Raw genomic sequence first — 17,903 nt, 5'->3', positions numbered from 1 at the left:
GGGTGTGTGTTGGTCAGGTAGAATGTGTTTGTAGTGTAAAGGGGTGTGTGTTGGTCAGGTAGAGTGTGTTTGTAGTGTAAAGGGGTGTGTGTTGGTCAGGTGAAGAGTGTTTGTAGTGTAAAGGGGTGTGTGTTGGTCAGGTGAAGAGTGTTTGTAGTGTAAAGGGGTGTGTGTTGGTCAGGTGAAGAGTGTTTGTAGTGTAAAGGGGTGTGTGTTGGTCAGGTGAAGAGTGTTTGTAGTGTAAAGGGGTGTGTGTTGGTCAGGTGAAGAGTGTTTGTAGTGTAAAGGGGTGTGTGTTGGTCAGGTGGAGTGTGTTTGTAGTGTAAAGGGGTGTGTGTTGGTCAGGTGGAATGTGTTTGTAGTGTAAAGGGGTGTGTGTTGGTCAGGTGAAGAGTGTTTGTAGTGTAAAGGGGTGTGTGTTGGTCAGGTAGAGTGTGTTTGTAGTGTAAAGGGGTGTGTGTTGGTCAGGTGAAGTGTGTTTGTAGTGTAAAGGGGTGTGTGTTGGTCAGGTAGAGTGTGTTTGTAGTGTAAAGGGGTGTGTGTTGGTCAGGTAGAGTGTGTTTGTAGTGTAAAGGGGTGTGTGTTGGTCAGGTGAAGAGTGTTTGTAGTGTAAAGGGGTGTGTGTTGGTCAGGTGAAGAGTGTTTGTAGTGTAAAGGGGTGTGTGTTGGTCAGGTAGAGTGTGTTTGTAGTGTAAAGGGGTGTGTGTTGGTCAGGTAGAGTGTGTTTGTAGTGTAAAGGGGTGTGTGTTGGTCAGGTGAAGAGTGTTTGTAGTGTAAAGGGGTGTGTGTTGGTCAGGTGAAGAGTGTTTGTAGTGTAAAGGGGTGTGTGTTGGTCAGGTGAAGAGTGTTTGTAGTGTAAAGGGGTGTGTGTTGGTCAGGTAGAGTGTGTTTGTAGTGTAAAGGGGTGTGTGTTGGTCAGGTGAAGTGTGTTTGTAGTGTAAAGGGGTGTGTGTTGGTCAGGTGAAGAGTGTTTGTAGTGTAAAGAGGTGTGTGTTGGTCAGGTGAAGAGTGTTTGTAGTATAAAGGGGTGTGTGTTGGTCAGGTGAAGAGTGTTTGTAGTGTAAAGGGGTGTGTGTTGGTCAGGTGAAGAGTGTTTGTAGTGTAAAGGGGTGTGTGTTGGTCAGGTAGAGTGTGTTTGTAGTGTAAAGGGGTGTGTGTTGGTCAGGTGGAATGTGTTTGTAGTGTAAAGGGGTGTGTGTTGGTCAGGTGGAGAGTGTTAGTAGTGTAAAGGGGTGTGTGTTGGTCAGGTGGAGTGTGTTTGTAGTATAAAGGGGTGTGTGTTGGTCAGGTAGAGTGTGTTTGGGTGTTTAGACAAACAGAGGCCATCCACTTCTATACCACGCCATAGTCTGAGGCTTCTATCACCCTGACCCAGACACCAGACTAAACCCCAGCCCCCTGGACCACCAGACCAGACACCCAGACTAAACCCCAGCCCTCTGGACCACCAGACCAGACACCCAGACTAAACCCCAGCCCCCTGAACCACCAGACCAGACACCCAGACTAAACCCCAACCCCCTGGACCACCAGACCAGACACCCAGACTAAACCCCAGCCCCCTGGACCACCAGACCAGACACCCAGACTAAACCCCAGCCCCCTGGACCACCAGACCAGACACCTAGACCCTGAACCGGTCAGCCCAGAGTGCAGGGTTCAGCTACCCTTCCTGCATTTGGCTGGGGCTGGGTATATGGCTGGGGAGAGGTATATGACTGGGGAGGGGTATATGGCTGGGGAGGGGTATATGAGTGGGGAGGGGTATATGGCTGGGTAGAGGTATATGGCTGGGGAGGGGTATATGGCTGGGGAGGGGTATATGGCTGGGGAGAGGTATATGGCTGGGGAGGGGTATTTGGCTGGGGAGAGGTATATGGCTGGGGAGGGGTATATGGCTGGGGAGGGGTATATGTCTGGGGAGGGGTATATGGCTGGGGAGGGGTATATGTCTGGGGAGGGGTATATGGCTGGGGAGGGGTATATGGCTGGGGCTTGTTATATGGCTGGGGAGGGGTATATGGCTGGGGAGGGGTATATGGCTGGGGAGAGGTATATGGCTGGGGAGGGGTATATGGCTGGGGAGGGGTATATGGCTGGGGCTTGTTATATGGCTGGGGAGGGGTATATGGCTGGGGCTTGTTATATGGCTGGGGAGGGGTATATGGCTGGGGAGGGGTATGTGACTGGGTAGGGGTATATGGCTGGGTAGAGGTATATGGCTGGGGAGGGGTATATGGCTGGGGAGGGGTATATGGCTGGGGAGGGGTATATGACTGGGGCTTGTTATATGACTGGGGAGGGGTATATGGCTGGGGAGAGGTATATGGCTGGGGAGGGGTATATGGCTGGGGAGAGGTATATGACTGGGGAGGGGTATATGGCTGGGGAGGGGTATATGGCTGGGGAGGGGTATATGACTGGGGAGGGGTATATGACTGGGGAGGGGTATATGACTGGGGAGGGGTATATGGTTGGGGAGGGGTATATGACTGTGGAGGGGTATATTGTTGGGGAGGGGTATATGACTGGAGAGGGGTATATGGTTTGGGAGGGGTATATGGTTGGGGAGGGGTATATGGCTGGGGAGGGGTATATGGTTGGGGAGCGGTATATGACTGGGGAGAGGTATGTGACTGGGGAGGCGTATATGACTGGGGAGGGGTATATGGCTGGGGAGGGGTATATGGCTGGGGAGGGGTATATGGCTGGGGAGAGGTATATGGCTGGGGAGGGGTATATGGCTGGGGAGGGGTATATGGTTGGGGAGGGGTATATGGCTGGGGAGGGGTATATGGCTGGGGCTTGTTATATGGCTGGGGAGGGGTATATGGCTGGGGCTTGTTATATGGCTGGGGAGGGGTATATGGCTGGGGAGGGGTATGTGACTGGGGAGGGGTATATGGCTGGGTAGAGGTATATGGCTGGGGAGGGGTATATGGCTGGGGAGGGGTATATGGCTGGGGCTTGTTATATGGCTGGGGAGGGGTATATGGCTGGGGCTTGTTATATGACTGGGGAGGGGTATATGGCTGGGGAGGGGTATGTGACTGGGGAGGGGTATATGGCTGGGTAGAGGTATATGGCTGGGGAGGGGTATATGGCTGGGGAGGGGTATATGACTGGGGCTTGTTATATGGCTGGGGAGGGGTATATGGCTGGGGAGGGGTATATGGCTGGGGAGGGGTATATGGTTGGGGAGGGGTATATGACTGGGGCTGGGGCATAGGTTTCCCTCCCTACATCTTCTCTCAGAGTCTAACTCTGTTTTTATCCCCAGATCTCTTGATGATATACAGCAATTCTCTTCACATCACTCTGGGTTCTGTGGAAGTTTGGACTCTGGAGTGTTCTAAGATACCGTAACAGTAAAAACATCATCAGACACCATGCTGCCAAGGCCAACAAGATCTCCTGGTTTGACCAATTTGACTTCAGATTCTGACGTTAATCCACCTTTCTCCAAATGTCAAATTTTGAAGTTGCTCCAAACTTCAAATGTTGAGGTGTTTTTGACACCCTGGATTGCTCCACCTGCTGAAGCTCCTTCATTCATTCCCAAATGGTTAAGTTAAAGGTTAAGGTTTGGGATATGGTTTAAACTAAAACAACTCCATGGTTAAGTTCAGGTGTTCATTACAAATGGTTAAGTTAAAGGTTAAGGTTTGGGAAATGGTTTAAACAAAAACAACTCCATGGTTAAGTTCAGGTGTTCATTACAAATGGTTAAGTTAAAGGTTAAGGTTTGGGATATGGTTTAAACTAAAACAACTCCATGGCTAAGTTCAGGTGTTCATTACAAATGGTTAAGTCTAACACTGGGATAGAACATGGACCTTCGGAGCCGGAGCTTGTCGTTTATGCCCATCCACCATTCCCGTCCACAACGACCTAGCAAGACCCAAGCCGGGTCATGGACAGACATCCAATTTCAAAGTGAATTTTGAGCTTCCTGGCATCTGAGAACATCCCAATACAACATCCCAACATCAGCTCCCCTGTACTGTCACATTTGTCTGACATGGGAAGGGCAGGGGAACAGAACAGTCTGAGTTGAGTTTTTCATTCAGGTTTTAGTCTTCCTCTTTTCCCGTTGGAAGTCAAACCAGATGTGGTGTTACAGCCTGATTGTAACTCCCAGGTCACCAGATGGAGGGATATCCTCATCTTCTCCACTACTCTCTCCTCTTCTCTCCTCCCTTCTCTCTTATCCCCTCTCCTACCTATTTCCCTCCTCTCCTCTCATGTGCTCCTCTCCTCCCCTCCTCCCTCCTCTCCTCTACCTGGTACAGACATCTGTCTCGTAGGTGAGCTGTCTTCCAGCCTACCTGCCTGTCTGTCCGACTGCCTGTCTGTCTTCCTGCCAGCTAGCCTGCCTGCCTGTGCGTCTGTCTGTCTGTCTGTCTGTTCTGTACTGAGCTGTCAGAGAAGAGTAGATCTAGTGATTAATGAATGTTGCAGGTTAATCTCCTCACAGCAGTCTGCTTTGAGCTACAGGATGTGTGTGTCTGTTTGTATGTGTGTCTGTGTGTATGTGTATGTGTATGTGTGTGTGTGTGTGTGTGTGTGTGTGTGTGTGTGTGTGTGTGTGTGTGTGTGTGTGTGTGTGTGTGTGTGTGTGTGTGTGTGTGTGTGTGCCTGCGTTCTTCTGTGTGTGCATGTGTATGAGCTCTGTCATAAAGAGGTCTAGACCCTGAGAACACTGTCAGGAGTGGAGGGTTTTAAACCTCAGATGATGAAGAGTTGCGTGTATCTGCAGCTTCCTCACATGGTCAATACAGATCACATGACCCTCCTGGATAGATCCCTGAAATGTTATCATATGGAGTACTCTCTTTCTCTGCATGGACACAGGGGTCTCTCCCTGTTTCTTTCTCTATCCATCTCTCTCATTCTCGGTCTATCTCTCTGTCTCTTTCTCTCACTCCTATCTTTCTCTCTCGTTCTCTCTCTTTTTCTCTGTGAGTATGGTGCTCTACTTCAGTGGAGGCTGCTGAGGAGAGGACGGCTCATAATAATGTCTGGAACGGAGCAAATGGAATGGAAACCATGTGTTTGATGTATTTAATACCATTCCAATCATTCTACTCTAGCCATTACCACGAGCCCGTCCTCCCTGATTAAGGTGCCACCAACCTCCTGTACTCTACTCCCTCTCCCTCTGACAGACAAATAGTAACTTTATACTGCATTAAGACTGGACTGGGTCCTCCTGTCACAGGCTGCATTAAGACTGGACTGAGTCCTCCTGTGGCAGGCTGCATTAAGACTGGACTGGGTCCTCCTGTCACAGGCTGCATTAAGACTGGACTGAGTCCTCCTGTCACAGGCTGCATTAAGACTGGACTGAGTCCTACTGTCACAGGCTGCATTAAGACTGGACTGAGTCCTCCTGTCACAGGCTACATTAAGACTGGACTGAGTCCTCCTGTCACAGGCTGCATTAAGACTGGACTGAGTCCTACTGTCACAGGCTGCATTAAGACTGGACTGCGTCCTACTGTCACAGGCTACATTAAGACTGGACTGAGTCCTCCTGTCACAGGCTGCATTAAGACTGGACTGGGTCCTCCTGTCACAGGCTGCATTAAGACTGGACTGAGTCCTCCTGTCACAGGCTGCATTAAGACTGGACTGAGTCCTACTGTCACAGGCTGCATTAAGACTGGACTGAGTCCTACTGTCACAGGCTGCATTAAGACTGGACTGAGTCCTCCTGTCACAGGCTGCATTCATTAAGACTGGACTGGGTCCTCCTGTCACAGGCTGCATTAAGACTGGACTGAGTCCTCCTGTCACAGGCTGCATTAAGACTGGACTGAGTCCTACTGTCACAGGCTGCATTAAGACTGGACTGAGTCCTCCTGTCACAGGCTGCATTAAGACTGGACTGAGTCCTACTGTCACAGGCTGCATTCATTAAGACTGGACTGAGTCCTACTGTCACAGGCTGCATTAAGACTGGACTGAGTCCTACTGTCACAGGCTGCATTCATTAAGACTGGACTGAGTCCTACTGTCACAGGCTGCATTAAGACTGGACTGAGTCCTCCTGTCACAGGCTGCATTAAGACTGGACTGCGTCCTACTGTCACAGGCTGCATTCATTAAGACTGGGCTGAGTCCTACTGCCACAGGCTGCATTAAGACTGGACTGAGTCCTACTGTCACAGGCTGCATTCATTAAGACTGGGCTGAGTCCTACTGTCACAGGATGCATTCATTAAGACTGGACTGAGTCCTACTGTCACAGGCTGCATTAAGACTGGACTGAGTCCTCCTGTCACAGGCTGCATTCATTAAGACTGGGCTGAGTCCTACTGTCACAGGCTGCATTCATTAAGACTGGACTGAGTCCTACTGTCACAGGCTGCATTAAGACTGGACTGAGTCCTCCTGTCACAGGCTGCATTCATTAAGACTGGGCTGAGTCCTACTGTCACAGGCTGCATTCATTAAGACTGGACTGAGTCCTACTGTCACAGGCTGCATTAAGACTGGACTGAGTCCTCCTGTCACAGGCTGCATTCATTAAGACTGGGCTGAGTCCTACTGCCACAGGCTGCATTAAGACTGGACTGAGTCCTACTGTCACAGGCTGCATTCATTAAGACTGGGCTGAGTCCTACTGTCACAGGCTGCATTCATTAAGACTGGACTGAGTCCTACTGTCACAGGCTGCATTAAGACTGGACTGAGTCCTCCTGTCACAGGCTGCATTCATTAAGACTGGGCTGAGTCCTACTGTCACAGGCTGCATTCATTAAGACTGGGCTGAGTCCTACTGCCACAGGCTGCATTAAGACTGGACTGAGTCCTCCTGTCACAGGCTGCATTCATTAAGACTGGGCTGAGTCCTACTGTCACAGGCTGCATTAAGACTGGACTGAGTCCTCCTGTCACAGGCTGCATTAAGACTGGACTGAGTCCTCCTGTCACAGGCTGCATTAAGACTGGACTGAGTCCTCCTGTCACAGGCTGCATTAAGACTGGACTGAGTCCTCCTGTCACAGGCTGCATTAAGACTGGGCTGAGTCCTACTGTCACAGGCTGCATTAAGACTGGACTGAGTCCTCCTGTCACAGGCTGCATTAAGACTGGACTGAGTCCTCCTGTCACAGGCTGCATTCATTAAGACTGGGCTGAGTCCTACTGCCACAGGCTGCATTAAGACTGGACTGAGTCCTACTGTCACAGGCTGCATTAAGACTGGGGTCCTGTCTGGGCTCTAAGAGTCTCCAACTTTGTGCGTGCATATGTCAGCCACAAGGACAGTCTCCCCATCATGGAAGACCCACAGAATACCAGACCACTCTGAGCAGATCTGTCAACATCCTGTGAGACTGCAGTGTATTAGCAGTAATACAGTCTGATAGAGCCCATAAATCCCAGTCAGCTGGAGGAAAATGGACTCTGACATGATAATGAAGACGTCCCAACCAGGCAACAGTCTGGCCTGCGCTGGAAGTTAAACTAATATTATCAAACCCAAATAATTTCACTGTTTGCAGAATACTATCAACAAAGCAAGACACTAAACAACAACAGAAAGCTGATCAGAACCATATTGCCGTGCAACATTCCTCTGGCCTGGCTGGCCTGCTTGGCTGGCTGGCCTGCTTGGCTGGCTGGCTGGCCGGGGTGTGTGTGCGTGCATGCATGAGCCTCAGGAGATGACTGTGTGGTTGACAACATTCTAACAACAAGGCAGTGTCAGGAGGAAGGACTGAAACGCTATTGACACGGTGTTAACCAGGATCAACCCCCTGCTACTCTGGTCCCATAGACTGAGTTTATAGTATGTCTGGGGTATAGGACTGGGGTTAAGATATCGGGTTGAGGTTGGGGCTCAACCCGTTTAAACCTGGGGTATAGGACTGGGGTATAGGGCTGGGGCTCATGTATAAAGCTTTGGAATAAGCCTGGGTTATAAGTCTGGGGTATAAGTCTGGGGTATAGGACTGGGGTATAGGACTGGGGTATAAGTCTGGGGTATAAGTCCGGGGTATAAGCCTGGGGTATAGGACTGGGGTATAGGACTGGGGTATAGAACTGGGATATAAGTCTGGGATATAAGTCCGGGGTATAAGTCTGGGGTATAGGACTGGGGTATAGAACTGGGGTATAGGACTGGGGTATAGAACTGGGGTATAGGACTGGGGTATAGAACTGGGGTATAAGTCTGATGCTTGAATGATGATTTGCTTGTAGACATTGTTCCACACCACTCAGTAGCTAAGAGCTGGTGATGGTAAGGTTCGTGTAAATATAATACAACACATATTATTACATAACATCCAGTCCATTAGAGATGCTGTTGAGGTATAGGACTGGGGTATAGGACTGGGGTATAGGACTGGGGTATAAGTCTGAGGTATAGGACTGGGGTATAGAACTGGGGTATAGGACTGGGGTATAGGACTGGGGTATAGAACTGGGGTATAGGTCTGAGGTATAGAACTGGGGTATAGGTCTGGGGTATAAGTCCGGGGTATAAGCCTGGGGTATAGAACTGGGGTATAGGACTGGGATATAGGACTGGGGTATAAAACTGGGATATAAGTCTGATGCTTGAATGCTGATTTGCTTGTAGACATTTTTCCGCACCACTCAGTAGCTAAGAGCTGGTGATGGTAAGGTTCGTGTAAATATAATACAACACATATTATTACATAACATCCAGTCCATTAGAGATGCTGTTGAGGTATAGGACTGGGGTATAGAACTGGGGTATAGGACTGGGGTATAGGACTGGGGTATAGAACTGGGATATAAGTCTGATGCTTGAATGCTGATTTGCTTGTAGACATTGTTCCACACCACTCAGTAGCTAAGAGCTGGTGATGGTAAGGTTCGTGTAAATATAATACAACACATATTATTACATAACATCCAGTCCATTAGAGATGCTGTTGAGGTATAGGACTGGGGTATAGGACTGGGGTATAGAACTGGGGTATAGGACTGGGGTATAGGACTGGGGTATAGAACTGGGATATAAGTCTGATGCTTGAATGATGATTTGCTTGTAGACATTTTTCCGCACCACTCAGTAGCTAAGAGCTGGTGATGGTAAGGTTTGTGTAAATATAATACAACACATATTATTACATAACATCCAGTCCATTAGAGATGCTGTTGAGGTATGTGGCTCACATTTAGGTATGTGGCTCAGTGACCGCGGTAAACTGATCTCTGGCTGGGGGCCAGCACTGTCATCTTCAGTTATTATGGAGGTTCAGACAATCAAGTACATTTACAATTACATTTGAGTCATTTAGCAGACGCTCTTATCCAGAGACTTACAGTCTTTCATGTCTGTTTCCACCATGAGAAAAAGTAAACTCATGGACGGTAACTAGATAAGATGCAAACACTATCAGTTTCTCATCTTGTCCTCAGTAGTCAACTTCTGAGCCGTTGTTTGATTCTATAAAGCACCAGGCTGAAAGAGAGGTCAATAGGTTGGGATAGTTGAATGTGTGTGTGTCTGTGTGTGTGTGCCTGTATGTATGCATGTGTAGTCTCTGTAAGGACATGGTCTTTCATATAGGGTGACTGTTCCTTGGGGCTATGTGTGATGAGGGTGAGGATCAGGTCTGTGAGAGCTCTTTATTCTGAATGAGAACTTATTTCTAGGTGTGATGCTGTTGTTTCCAGTGCTGACCTGGGGAGAGCAGGGTCAACTTAGAGAGAACAGCAGAGTAACCTAGTATAGAAACACTGACTTTACAATTTGTAAAGAGTTAGGAGGCAGATAAGGAGAGGGTGTGTGTGTGTGTGTGTGTGTGTATAGTTAAACCAAACACATACACACACACGCACACACAGCCTCTGCGGCGGCAGAGGAGAGGGCTTACAAATGGTTCTGGGCAGGGATCCCACCATAACGGGAATTCCACCCCAGACCACCAATCTGAACATGTTTACCTACCAATGAGAACTGTGTGTGTGTGTGTGTGTGTGTGTGTGTGTGTGTGTGTGTGTGTGTGTGTGTGTGTGTGTGTGTGTGTGTGTGTGTGTGTGTGTGTGTGTGTGTGTGTGTGTGTGTGTGTTTTGTTTAACTATACTTGTGGTACCAGAAGTCCTCAAAAGGATAATAAAACAAGGAAAATTAATTAATTCTGCCGGTTCCCACGAGGAAAAATGCTATTTTAGGATTAGGGGTTAGGTTTAAGGTTAAGGTTACAATTAGGGTTAGGTATAGTTTTAGGTTTAGGGGTTAGGTTTAAGGTTAAGGTTACAATTAGGGTTAGGTATAGTTTTAGGTTTAGGGGTTAGGTTTAAGGTTAAGGTTACAATTAGGGTTAGGTATAGTTTTAGGTTTAGGGGTTAGGTTTAAGGTTAAGGTTACAATTAGGGTTAAGTATAGTTTTAGGGTTAGGGGTTAGGTTTAAGGTTAAGGTTACACTTAGGGTTAGGTATAGTTTTAGGTTTAGGGGTTAGGTTTAAGGTTAAGGTTACAATTAGGGTTAGGTATAGTTTTAGGGTTAGGTATAGTTTTAGGGTTAGGTATAGTTTTAGGATTAGGTATAGTTTTAGGGTTAGGTATAGTTTTAGGGTTAGGTATAGTTTTAGGGTTAGGTATAGTTTTAGGGTTAGGTATAGTTTTAGGATTAGGTATAGTTTTAGGGTTAGGTATAGTTTTAGGGTTAGGTATTGTTTTAGGGTTAGAGCCTTGGAGTTAAGGTTAGGTTATGGTTAGGTTAAGGCATAAGGTTAGAGTTAGATTTATGGTTAGGGATAATCGGATATTGGATGGGAATAAATTATTTGATTCCCAAGGATAGCAATATAAAACTGTGCCCGTGTGTGTGTGTGTGTGTGTGTGTGTGTGTGTGTGTGTGTGTGTGTGAGGTCAGAGGAAACCCAGGGCTTTCGTGACTGGGGATGAGAGCGAGGAGAGGGGGGGGCAGGGAGATACCATCAGGCCCTGATTTCTGTGGTTATGATGACATCCAGATAATAGCACACACACACACACATCCCTTTAGCAGCCTAGCCCAGCACCACTGCGCTGACACACACACACACACTCCAGAGTCGGTAAATTAGAGCTTAGCATGCGAGCGGCAAGCAGATGGGCTGGTTAATTACTGTTGTGTACAGTGGAGCTCTCCTCCCCCCCCCCTCCCCCTACCTACCTCCATCCCTCCCTCCCTCTCAGCCCTCTGCTAGACCCCACCATACGATCTGCTCTTCATGAGTGTTATGTATTAACTGGTACCAGCTCGTGATGTGTAACATGCAGGTGGTCGCAGGACGGAGAGAAAAACATGATGGTTTCAAGGGGTTTTTCATATTGGGGATAGGGTTGGATTGCTCTCAACTTGATTCTAATGGTGTCTCACACACACACAAACACACACACACAAACACACACGTGTCAGAACCAATGTGAAGTCTGCTGTATGACACGGTGTGTGAAGCAGCAGGTGGAGGACCTGATTGAGAGCATTTCTTCACTCCGTTTAGTTTTTGGTGATATCTCAAATGGTGCGTTACAAAATAAATATCCTTCATTGTGAGAGTGTGTTAGTTACAGAAGAAAGGGAGGCCCATAGAGGAGCTGTGTGTGTGTGTTAGTTACAGAAGAAAGGGAGGCCCATAGAGGAGCTGTGTGTGTGTGTGTGTTACAGAAGAAAGGGAGGCCCATAGAGGAGCTGTGTGTGTGTGTTAGTTACAGAAGAAAGGGAGGCCCATAGAGGAGCTGTGTGTGTGTGTGTTAGTTACAGAAGAAAGGGAGGCCCATAGAGGAGCTGTGTGTGTGTGTTAGTTACAGAAGAAAGGGAGGCCCATAGAGGAGCTGTGTGTGTGTGTTAGTTACAGAAGAAAGGGAGGCCCATAGAGGAGCTGTGTGTGTGTGTGTGTTACAGAAGAAAGGGAGGCCCATAGAGGAGCTGTGTGTGTGTGTTAGTTACAGAAGAAAGGGAGGCCCATAGAGGAGCTGTGTGTGTGTGTGTTAGTTACAGAAGAAAGGGAGGCCCATAGAGGAGCTGTGTGTGTGTGTTAGTTACAGAAGAAAGGGAGGCCCATAGAGGAGCTGTGTGTGTGTGTTAGTTACAGAAGAAAGGGAGGCCCATAGAGGAGCTGTGTGTGTGTGTGTTACAGAAGAAAGGGAGGCCCATAGAGGAGCTGTGTATGTGTGTGTGTTACGTCAGACGGTTAGCACGTCAATTACAGATGATCTGTCATGATTAGAGTCATGGGATGATTATTTCAACATTATCTTATTTTATGATCTAATGGTTCTGAAGATATACAGTCCTGTTTCTCCTGTTAATATGTGTTCATTCTGTTCCAGATAATAACAGTTTATTCTCCTCCAGACCAGTTACAGGGAAACATCCACCCTGATGCTGCTCCTTCCTCTGAGAAGACATGGAGAATTCCAGATCTCCCAGTCCATCAGGTCTAGACCCTCCACTCTAGCCCTAAGCACTACACACACACACACACACACACACACACACACACACACACACACACACACACACACACACACACACACACACACACACACACACACACACACACACAGCATTACATCATTGAGCGAGGATGCCCTTCTGTGAGAGTGAGGGAGCCCACTGGGAACAGACGTCAATTCAAACGTCTATTCCACGTTTGTTCAACATCATTTAATTGAAATTACGTGAATGAATGTTGATTCAACCAGTGTGTGCCCAGTGGGAGGTGTGTGTGCAACAGGGAGCCTGGTTCTGATTGAGATGTCTAAGAGGAAGAGAGTACTGCTGAACGTCTGTTAGTCTCAACTCTCCTTCTCTCACACGATATCCTGTCTTTACCTTCCTATCCTCCCCCTCTACCTCCCTCCCTCCCTAGCTTCCCCCAGCCTTGTGTTGTCAGGTCTCTGCCTCCCCCTCTACCTCCCTCCCTCGCTAGCTTTCCCCAGCCTTGTGTTGTCAGGTCTCTGCCTCCCCCTCTACCTCCCTCCCTCACTTCCAAGGAGGGCTGAAACCTTGGAGCTAGACACCAGAACACAGAGACCTAGCTGGCCTTGTGTCTGTCTGTCCATCCATCACTCCATCTATCCACCTTTTCACCTCCCCTTGTCCCTGCTGAGCTGCAACGTAATCTGATTTCAGCTTCATAATATCTCCTGTCACACTTCTCCATGTTCGACTTCATTATGAGACACAGTGCCAGATGGAGAGTGGTTTAGACTCCTCTATCTTTAACAGCAAAACAAAACAGAAATGACGAGGTGATATTGAATATCTCTCTGTCTCTCTGTCTCTGTATTCTCCTGAACAGATCCCACCACACAACTAAAGAATGTTTAATAACATGCTGACAGCCTTGGGCCTTGTGGCACGAACAGCGCAACAAAACTCAACACAACAAAGCACAACACAACTGCACAACTCAGAACAATACAACGCAACACCACAAAAACACAATACAACAACACAATACAACAACACATTACAATACAATACAACAACACAACACACAACAACACAATACAACAACACAACACAGTACAACACAATACAACAATACAACATCACAACAACACAATACAACAATACAACATCACAACAACACAATACAACAATACAACATCACAACAACACAATACAACAATACAACAACACAACACACAACAACACAATACAACAATACAACATCACAACAACACATTACAACAATACAACAACACAATACAACAACATAATTAAGTGATAATGCCCGAGAAGCCGGTGTTTGGAGGACATATTGGCACGGGTTTTGTTAGGCCCGAGACAAAGTCAGTTACCAATATATTCAAATATTGATTTACATATTTTCGAACTAGCTGCACTTTGTTTCGTTTGACCTTTTTTCAATTGACAATTCTTTGTATATATCCATAAAAATGATGCCAGCTGTTTCATGATTTCAACTGACTGAGAAAATCTGCCTGCCTCTCATCCCAACTCTTCACACATATATTTTTTTTTACCTTTATTTAACTAGGCAAGTCAGTTAGGAACAAATTCTTATTTAAATGACAGCCTAGGAAATGTGGGTTAACTGTCTTGTTCAGGGGAAGAACAACAGATTTTTACCTTGTCAGCTCAGGGATTCGATCCTGCAACCTTTCAGTTACTAGTCCAACGCTCTAACCACTAGGCTACCTGCCGCACATGTTCATTACTACGGGAGAGTTGGAGATTTAATTTGAATATTGAAACAATATAAAAGGTTATAAAACGTTCTTTCAATTGTAAATAAAATAACGAATTTCTGTGCTAAACCTTTATATTGGCCAAAAAAAACATAGAAAGTGTATGTATAGACTATGAGAGGTATAAATGCACCCATGTCTATATGCCTGTGTTCCTGTGTGGGTATGTTTTGTGTGTATAATGTCCTGTATGGGTATGTTTTGTGTGTATAATGTCCTGCAGTTCTGTGCAGGGATGTGTCCGATCCTCCCTTTTGTGTGTGTGTGTGTGTGTGTGTGTGCGCGCGTGGCGCGGCGTGTTTGTGTGTGTGTGTGTGTGTGTGTGTGTGTGTGGGGTGGTCTCAGTCTCAGCCCAGCCTTGGCTCAGCCAGTCAGTGGTAATTGTATCCAGGCGTGTTTGGGGTTGGTTCCCTGAGTTACTACTGTTCGCCTGTGATTTACAAGACTGTGTGAGATATGGAAACCTCTCACGCAACTCCAGATATGGACTGAGAGGAAGCACATTGAGCAATGGCCCCTTACAAAATGACACGTCATGAACACACACACACACACACACACACACACACATACTGTGGGGAGGAGTTGGGAGAAGCATGCTATTCCTCCATTTGCTCATATCTGTTTACAGTGTTTTCATCTCTCCAGCTGGCATCTTCTGGTGGTGAGAATGTCTGCTGGGGCCGTAATGGGAAAAGCATGCTGAGAAAACTGTGTTCCAAATGGCCCCCTATTCCCCTACATAGTGCACTACTGTAGACCAGGCCCCATTGGGGCCCATACTGATAATTATAGAGGGCCGACTGCCTGCGACCCGCTCTAACATTCTAATTAATAGTTCAATGGCTGAAATTAAAATCACTTTCATATTTGAGAGCTCTTTTTGCAATAAACATCATTTTTTACTATTTATTTGTAATTCATGGAAACTGAGACGTAATCTTTATTTGCTGAATCTCAATGTTGTTGAGTTGTATGAGTATAGATGTTGTTACTGCCATGACTGTGTTGTTGAGTTGTTGTATGAGTATAGATGTTGTTACTGCCATGACTGTGTTGTTGAGTTGTTGTATGAGTATAGATGTTGTTACTGCCATGACAGTGTTGTTGAGTTGTTGTATGAGTATAGATGTTGTTACTGCCATGACTGTGTTGTTGAGTTGTTGTATGAGTATAGATGTTGTTACTGCCATGACTGTGTTGTTGAGTTGTATGAGTATAGATGTTGTTACTGCCATGACTGTGTTGTTGAGTTGTTGTATGAGTATAGATGTTGTTACTGCCATGACTGTGTTGTTGAGTTGTTGTATGAGTATAAATGTTGTTACTGCCATGACTGTGTTGTTGAGTTGTATGAGTATAGATGTTGTTACTGCCATGACTGTGTTGTTGAGTTGTTGTATGAGTATAGATGTTGTTACTGCCATGACTGTGTTGTTGAGTTGTTGTATGAGTATAGATGTTGTTACTGCCATGACTGTGTTGTTGAGTTGTATGAGTATAGATGTTGTTACTGCCATGACTGTGTTGTTGAGTTGTTGTATGAGTATAGATGTTGTTACTGCCATGACTGTGTTGTTGAGTTGTTGTATGAGTATAGATGTTGTTACTGCCATGACTGTGTTGTTGAGTTGTTGTATGAGTATAGATGTTGTTACTGCCATGACTGTGTTGTTGAGTTGTTGTATGAGTATAGATGTTGTTACTGCCATGACTGTGTTGTTGAGTTGTTGTATGAGTATAGATGTTGTTACTGCCATGACTGTGTTGTTGAGTTGTTGTATGAGTATAGATGTTGTTACTGCCATGACTGTGTTGTTGAGTTGTATGAGTATAGATGTTGTTACTGCCATGACTGTGTTGTTGAGTTGTTGTATGAGTATAGATGTTGTTACTGCCATGACTGTGTTGTTGAGTTGTATGAGTATAGATGTTGTTACTGCCATGACTGTGTTGTTGAGTTGTTGTATGAGTATAGATGTTGTTACTGCCATGACTGTGTTGTTGAGTTGTTGTATGAGTATAGATGTTGTTACAGCCATGACTGTGTTGTTGAGTTGTTGTATGAGTATAGATGTTGTTACTGCCATGACTGTGTTGTTGAGTTGTTGTATGAGTATAAATGTTGTTACTGCCATGACTGTGTTGTTGAGTTGTATGAGTATAGATGTTGTTACTGCCATGACTGTGTTGTTGAGTTGTATGAGTATAGATGTTGTTACTGCCATGACTGTGTTGTTGAGTTGTTGTATGAGTATAGATGTTGTTACTGCCATGACTGTGTTGTTGAGTTGTTGTATGAGTATAGATGTTGTTACTGCCATGACTGTGTTGTTGAGTTGTTGTATGAGTATAGATGTTGTTACTGCCATGACTGTGTTGTTGAGTTGTTGTATGAGTATAGATGTTGTTACTGCCATGACTGTGTTGTTGAGTTGTTGTATGAGTATAGATGTTGTTACTGCCATGACTGTGTTGTTGAGTTGTATGAGTATAGATGTTGTTACTGCCATGACTGTGTTGTTGAGTTGTATGAGTATAGATGTTGTTACTGCCATGACTGTGTTGTTGAGTTGTTGTATGAGTATAGATGTTGTTACTGCCATGACTGTGTTGTTGAGCTGTTGTATGAGTATAGATGTTGTTACTGCCATGACTGTGTTGTTGAGTTGTATGAGTATAGATGTTGTTACTGCCATGACTGTGTTGTTGAGTTGTTGTATGAGTATAGATGTTGTTACTGCCATGACTGTGTTGTTGAGTTGTTGTATGAGTATAGATGTTGTTACTGCCATGACTGTGTTGTTGAGTTGTTGTATGAGTATAGATGTTGTTACAGCCATGACTGTGTTGGTGAGTTGTTGTATGAGTATAGATGTTGTTACTGCCATGACTGTGTTGTTGAGTTGTTGTATGAGTATAGATGTTGTTACTGCCATGACTGTGTTGTTGAGTTGTTGTATGAGTATAGATGTTGTTACTGCCATGACTGTGTTGTTGAGTTGTTGTATGAGTATAGATGTTGTTACTGCCATGACTGTGTTGTTGAGTTGTTGTGCTCATGTAACTAATTCTATACATCACGTTTCATGTTGTTTATCCATGTGGTTCGACACTTTTGTTGTTCTGATGACAGTGACACACCTAGTCTTGTATAAAACACACAATCACACACCTTGCCTTATGAAACAGGTGAGGGACGCAATCGATTACTAAAGTTATTTCATCTGGCCTGCAGACAGGCTCCTCGCGTGCCTCTACCTCCACAGAATCCTTTCTAAACTCAGATCTGTCCTCCCTCTCTCTCTCTCTCTCTCTCTCTGTCTCACACGCACACCTCTACTCTCTGACAGATCTTCCCCTCTCTCAGGTAGGCTGGACGTTTCAGTTCTGAGAACTGTTTTAATGAAACACTTAGAGGGTCTAACCTCTAATCCAAACAGACACCCACACTCTGAGACCAGGTGAGGGAGGAAGGAGGGCAAAGGGGAAGGGGGGGGGGGGGGGGTCCAGTGCAGTTTTACACGCTATCACCCTCTCTCCAGTAGGGAAGAACACACACACACACACACACACACACACACACACACACACACACACACACACAAACATAGCCAAACATAGCCAAACCAGTCCATCAGGCAGCCAGAATATTGCTCATCAATCATAACTATGTTTATCAACAGGAGGATGTTAGAGATTACTCAAA

Source organism: Oncorhynchus mykiss, chromosome 6, assembly GCF_013265735.2.
Source record: "Oncorhynchus mykiss isolate Arlee chromosome 6, USDA_OmykA_1.1, whole genome shotgun sequence".
NCBI classification, from domain to species: Eukaryota; Metazoa; Chordata; class Actinopteri; order Salmoniformes; family Salmonidae; genus Oncorhynchus; species Oncorhynchus mykiss.
This window is presented reverse-complemented; position numbering follows the sequence as displayed.